Source organism: Electrophorus electricus, chromosome 16 (genome assembly GCF_041902795.1).
Source record: "Electrophorus electricus isolate QZ-2024a chromosome 16, ASM4190279v1, whole genome shotgun sequence".
NCBI lineage: Eukaryota > Metazoa > Chordata > Actinopteri > Gymnotiformes > Gymnotidae > Electrophorus > Electrophorus electricus.
This window is the reverse complement of record NC_137512.1, coordinates 1,738,160-1,745,000: the sequence shown is the minus strand read 5'-3', so window position 1 is coordinate 1,745,000 and position 6,841 is coordinate 1,738,160. Positions and strand designations below refer to the sequence as shown.

At 52.0% G+C, this 6,841-nt stretch overlaps 1 long non-coding RNA gene across 1 annotated transcript in view; it reads left to right on the top strand.

Annotated features, from left to right (window-relative positions):
* Positions 1 to 6,841, top strand: part of LOC145651749 (uncharacterized) — a 9,615-nt gene extending 2,774 nt beyond the window's left edge. Inside the window, exon 3 of the long non-coding RNA XR_014117694.1 lies at positions 1 to 6,841. This exon is cut by the window's left edge and continues 836 nt beyond it. This is a non-coding gene — a long non-coding RNA (uncharacterized LOC145651749).

Below are 6,841 nucleotides of genomic sequence, written 5' to 3'. Positions count from 1 at the left end.
GGCCGGTGTTCACACTGCTCCGCGTTCAGCTCCGCGCAGAGGTTGGGTGGGGGGGGGACTCTACCACGAAGGCACGGGAGCTTCCTCTCCACTTCCCGTATCCCACTGCTCTACTGACGTGTTTGCATGCAAATGAGGACTAATTGAATTCGGCTGGCAATTAATCAGGCACCCAGATGAGTTAAATAAAGCCCAACGCCCCCCGTGCTCGCCCCACCCCGCCCCAGCTCGGGTGGAGGACAGCACGTGGCTGGCACTACGCTTCCTCGCCTCCTCCTGCTCGGGCTGCCTGCACTGCAGCATGGCACGGTGGGCGGATGAGAGCAGCCAGCTCGGCGCGGCGGCGACGTGCCGTGTCCCTGGAGGGGCTCGCATGGTAAAGTGCAGGCTCTGCTGCCCCCTACAGGAGGTGGATGCAATTACCGCGGATTGCCTGGCGCTCCGAGAGCAAGTGGCCGTGTATGAAGAGGAGCTGGCCACAATGCAGAGACAGCATGAGCTGGTAAGGACACACCAATCACAGCTGTGCACTCTGGGAACTCGGTCCTGCTGGCTTTCGCGCAGTGGTGTGTTTATAGAGCCGCTTTGGAAGTGAGGCTTCCCCATGGTCGCGTTTTTCTAGACAGTAGGCAGACATTTTGTAGTTGACTCTCCTTAGAGGTAAAATTGGGTCGTTTTGCCCACAGACTGCTTAAAAACAACAGTGTTAAAGGTTTGGGATAAGCAACAAATATAAGCATTAATTAAAATATGAAATTAAGATCCTACAATTTCACACATTTCTCAGTTTGGCTTTTCATCCACACCTGAAACAACACAGTATGGCAAGTTCTCAGCACCGTAGAGGGCTGCTGGATCTCCACCCGTGCTCAGATCTTGTGTAGTGTATTACGGTGTAGTGTATGCTAACCCTCCGCAGTGTTGCAGAGGAAGGAAGCTGCAGTCGGTAGCGTCCCCCTCGTCGGCTCTGAGCGCGCTCCACGACGACCTGATGGGGCAGGGTGGGCAGGCGGCAGCCAAGCGCTGGGCCAAGGGAGCTAGAGGTCACCGATGGTGGAGCTTTGGCCCACATTTCCAGAGAGGCTTCGAAAGAAACTTTTACCACTCCCCCCTTTTTTCTTTCTTTCGCTCCCTTTCTCTATCTCCCTTCTTTATCTTTGCATTCTCTACATTTTTCCTGCACCTTCTCTCTCGCTCTTTCTCTCTGTCTCTACATGCTTTTGTACCCCTTCCTCTCCATCAGCCCATTTTTCCTTATACCTCACTTATCATCCTTATCTTTACATTGCCTTCTCTCACGATTTTCCTACAGACTCTCTCTCTCTCATTCGCCACCCTTATTGGCTTTTCTCTCCAGAGGTGACGGACAGCCCTGTTCCTCGTGTTGGTAGCGGGTGCTAGGGGCAGAGAGACTCTGGAGGCAGAGGAAACGTCCTCATTATTTTGCGTTTATCTCCCGTATCGTCATGGCATCCCGCGATTACCACAGTCCCTCAGCTCTACACTCCATATCTCACAGGGACTGTTCTGGGATATTACATGAAAATAGACATTCTCTTTTATTCACTGACAGCAACTGTTGTCAGGATCTTCCAAACATCTCATATTCACTTAACAAAATCTTCTTCACCTTGTTATGAATATTCAGCAGGTGGTCTTGAGTTTGGTTTTTCTCTGAACTGTTTTCATAAGGACTGTATTCGGGTGGGATTAATCAACAGTGCTCTTTTTTTGAGGTGCATGTAAGCCTAGAGACAAACATGTAACCTCTTCACATTCACAGAGGCTCAAGAGTCTGTCTTGGCCCGTGAGTGTAGATAAGGGTGCTTCCTCTGTACGGCTGAAATTTCTCTCCATCGATATCTCCCTGGCCATCACGGACATCAAGGAGTACTACTGCCAGCTGGCCGAGAGCCTACAGGTACATTACAGCTCCATTTATCCTCCGTTCTGTACTGACACTTAACCTCCTACACCAGCTGAGACGTTCTCGAACGCCCCGGCATCAGTTCCCTTTGAAAAAGCTTGTCCATCAGACTCTGCAAGCGCCCCAGCCTATGAGCCCTCTCCCTGAGCACTCGTGCTGCTGTGTGTGGACTGGGGGTGTGTGCGTAGGGTTCCTCTGTCACTTCACGCGCTCTAGAACCGCTCTGTCCACTACTGTCTCAGCACAGAGCTCTATTGTATGCTCAAGGGCTTCTGAAGAGTGGGGGCTCGTCAGAGGTCATCCTTTAGCACCGGTGCCCTCTGACCCCTCCTGCCCCTATGAATGACGCATCGTCTCAGGTCCCGGGCAGTAATCAGAGTCCTGACCTCTTTCCCAGATCTCCTTCAGGCTCACTTCCAGAGCCTGGAAATCCTCTGTGAGTGCGTGTGAGAGAATTTCAGCAACATAAGGGTGAGTGTTTGTCATAGAGGTTTTACTTCAAACTCCTTCCTCTAATTGCTTCCCTCTCTTCGTGGTTGGTCCACTTCTCCTTTGCTCCATGCCAGCTGGGTCTGGGCCTCCGTAGCTCTGCACAGGGTGTCCATCACAGTCGGTATCAACTGGCTCTTCGACTAACAATAATTACAGAGCGGTTTTGCTCGTCGCAGAGGCTCACCTGATGGGTCTTCATTTGCTGGTATTTTATGTTTGTGTTAATTGAGAACGAGCAGGAGGAAATGTGAGTGGGGCTTTATGGGCCGGAGCATCTACACAGCTCACGCCCCACGTGGGGGGGGGGGGGGGGGGTACACCAATGTCCAGCCGCTCCTGCCGTCCATGGGCAACAGGAAGGACATCTGAGACAACGTCCTGCAGTGGAAGTGAATGGTGTATCCAGCGTGACGGACCTCAGTCTTCTAAAGGACCAGGTGAGTGACCCCATGCACTGGGGCACGCCCTCACCCATGTGGCCCGCCTTCGTGTACTAGGGCCTGCCCTCACCACACCCACCTTCGTCCGGCTTCTACACGAGCGCTGAGGGAGTGTGCGGTGAGAAGCAGCTTCTCTGTGCACAGCTGTCAGCGGAAAAGAGGTGGAGTAAGGATGGATGCCTTCCTGCTGGCCGGCGTCTTCACACGGACAGACGGAGATGGTGGCAGCAGCTGTGTGGGACTGCGGTGTCTCACGCTGGTGTTTGTCTCCTTGGCTGTCTCCCATGATGAACAATACATTTCACAGTGTGCCAGCACTCTCCCCCAGTCCAGAGGGGTCTCACAACACAGCACGAGGACAGTCGGAACCCTAAACCTGTCAGCGACACTTCCTCACACTGACTTTGCTTTTGCTTTTTTATTTTTTAAGTAAGTAAAAGCGTTCATGAAGACAAATCAATAGCCCATCAGCCTGGCTGTTGACGGAGAGAAACCTTCTGGATTTAAGCGTGACACGATTAGGGTCCGGTCACTGCCCACCATTTACGTTCAAGAGGGCAGGAAAATCAGTTGGTCACCGCTCATCCGTTGCAATAACAAACACGGTGCTTTGGTTGGAACTATGCGGCTGTGCCCCACTCAGAAAATGGTTCCCTCAAAACCACACTGCTTGCTTCCATAACACTCCAACCTGCTCTATGATGCAGCACGTGACAACCTGTTACGCCACACTCTGCTTCCTCTCTCTCTCTCTCTCTATCGCACCCGCTCACGCTCTCCGTATCCACCCCATCTCTGTTCTGCTCTCTGCACCCTTCTTTCCACATCCCTCGCTCTGCGTCTTTCTTCCTCGCCCTCTCTCCCTTTCTCATCCTGTGGTCAGTGACGCATGTCAGCAGGCTGCTTTCTCCCCAAGACTCAGCCTGGCCAAACAAACAGCTCGCGGTGAAACCAGAATGGCTCTGCTCCGCCCGGCCTGGAACACTTCTCTAGCCAACCCTCACCAACCACGTCCAGGCCTGCCACTTCCGCGGGACATCTCAGCCCACTCCGAGCCTCCTCCGATCTGCCTAAAGGGAAACAGAGCCCCAGTCTCCATCCATCTCTGCCAGTGGGCTGTTTAGTTTACCTGATTACAGTAATTCGTCACAGCGGACGGCTGCCCTGAGGTGGTGCAGACGGCTCTCCGCGATCTGTCTCTGGTAAGGAGGATAGTCTTATGCTCGCGTGTACCTTGGTGATGATCGTGGGCTTCACTCACTGACACACACACAGTAAGCAGGAAATTGTTTCTGGCAGTCCACCGTGATGTTACACTGCACCCATTCTCCCAGCCCAGTGCTGCAGCCAGGTGTGTGCGAGTGCGTGTGTGCGTACGCGTCCGTGTGTGCTGCGCTGCAGAAGGAAGCAGCAGTACTGCCGAAGCATGGTGAGGACCTGGAGGCAGAGATCCAGCAGAAGAGGGAGGCACACCTGCTGGAGGTAAGGGCCCGGCCCCGGCCTCCTCGCTGCTGGACTCGTGCGTGGTGTGTGTGCTTAGGGCTGCATCTGCAGACTACAGAAAGGACAGGCGTACCTTCAGGTGGAGGAGCAGACACTAGACTACAAGCAGCTTCTCCCGGAGAAGATGGCCCTGGATATAGAGATCGCCGCCTATAGGTAACGTACAAATACACTCTCTGCTGCGGTGGTATATGAGGAAACGTCCATTTCCCAGTGCGTTAAAATGACGTTCCCAGTGGAGAGAGGGAGAATGGGACAGATGAGGTCATTGCGGAGGAAAACATCTGGTCAGGCGGCTGTTTGGATGGAAGCGCTACTAAGAATAACAGCCTCACTTCCTTAGCCGGGCTGGCCTGCAGGACACTGGCCCATCTGCGCGCTCTGAAAAACCGACATACCGTTTCCTGGATCCTTGAAGGCGGCGTGCCCCTGTCCGTCCTCGGCCGGGGAGTCCTTACCTGCTGGCATGTGGCGTGACGCACGCCGTCCTGCCGGACCTCCCGCACACATGCAGGAGTCGGGCCCCTTCAGCTCCGCACCGGATGCGTCCCGCACGTACACGGCAGCTCATTAAAATTCCTAGTGGGGTGTGTGTGCACGTGGGGGGAAAGGGGAGGGGGGGGTCTCGTTTCTTGTGCCGGCCAGGTCGGTGATGTCATGGCTCCATGTGCATGCTACTTTGCTACTGATTGGCTCTCTCACTGGTCTTCACTTCCATCTACCCGAAACTTTAATCACCAGTGATTAAAATCATGATTATTGCTTTATGACATATGCTGTTATTACCTGCCACTTTTGTCATGCAAAATATCCCGAAATTTGTTGCGTCAGTTTCCAGCACAGATTAGTAAACCACTGCGCTAATGTGTAGTGCTCTTGGATGCAGAAGGCCACTCTCATCGGTGCAGAGTAGTCCAGACTAAATTTTCATCAATCCTCCATGTGGTCCTTTCAGTTTCCAGAGCAAATAGAAATTTCTTTTCCCAAAGAATGAGGTAGAGTTGGATTGACCGTGGAAATGTAGAATGCAGATCGGAAGACTCTCGGGGTGGAGGCTAAGATGGAGCTACAGAGAGCTCTCCTGTAGCTCCTGCATAGTTCTGGAGGAGGACAGAGCTAGCCTTGGACTGGAGTCCATGCTCCTACATGTGGTATTGAAGCCCTGTCCAGATTCAACTGTCCCATTACCCTGGCAATGGAAGGAGAAAATAAAAATATCACAGTGGGTTTGTTTGTGTTGATCAAACTCAGGTTTGTTTGTTTATCTCTGTCTTCCGTATCCGAGGGGTTTGGAAGGGGAGGTAGAGCCTAGGCTGTGCCCCGTCTGAGGCCCACACACACACTGCGCTTCTCTGGATTGCTGCTGACAGTGCAATAAACTAATACTCATTCACGTCAGACGCGTGGGACAACCTAAAAACAGCTAAGCAGCAGACACGCGTGCGTCTGAGCCTGAGCAGACCTCCACCCACAGATAAAGCTCCATCAGAGTGCCTCTCCAGATAACGGTTTCTCAGGGGTGTGTGCCGGGTAACCCAGTCTCAAATGCTTAAAGTATCTGCGTGTAAGTGAAAGACCACTAGTGCAACATCAGGGTGTCTGCTTCAAATTAAGACTGAGGGGTGCATGGGCCTCTAGTGCATGGAGCTGCATCCTTGATTTGTGTCCAAACTCCACACAACCCTAGCAACACAAACAACATACATATGTGTTGACTCTACGCACACACACACACACACTGCAGTATGGTCCTCCTGAATCGGAATCGCCTCATCCCACACTTCAAACTCTGACCAGTTCCACCCTCTTAACCTCCGCCCTGTTCCACACTGTCCGAGCACTGCGGGATGACTCTGGGTGCCTGAGAAGAAGTCCTGAAGCCCCGACCATCTGGATTCATATCTGTCATCATCCATTTCGAGCAGAATGATCATCCGTGTTGTGCTTGGTTCTTTTAAACACTGCTAGTATCTCTTCGGAGACCTTCGTACTGTTTAGGTGTTTAACATGATGAGCTTGTTAAAATCTAAAATTAAAAATTCTGCTTATTCTAATTGCTTCATTGTTTTCAGTATTTCCTTCTGGGGTCCAGCCTGTGCTGTGAGGTTCCACAGTGAACTCTAATAAATGTCCTCCAGTCCTTTAACACGGCTTGACGTATTCCCTTTATAGCCGCCTCATTCCTCTACATATTATTCTACGTATCTTCACTTGTTAGCACTATGTGCAGTGAGATAACCACGTCAAGCCATTCTGTTACCTCTGCAGTTGAGGTTAAAAATGTTCCAAACACAGGGTGAGATAAGATAATTGCCGACTAGTGAACTCTTGTTCGGTTGAAGTTGCCCTCTGGCAGACCCGCGTGCCTGTGCTGACTCTTTTAATTGTGTGGATGTTAAACACAGAGTGTGCGGAGGAAGGCAGCTTCATCATTCTTTGTGCTCTAGGGCACCAGAGTTCTATGATTTACACCCATAGC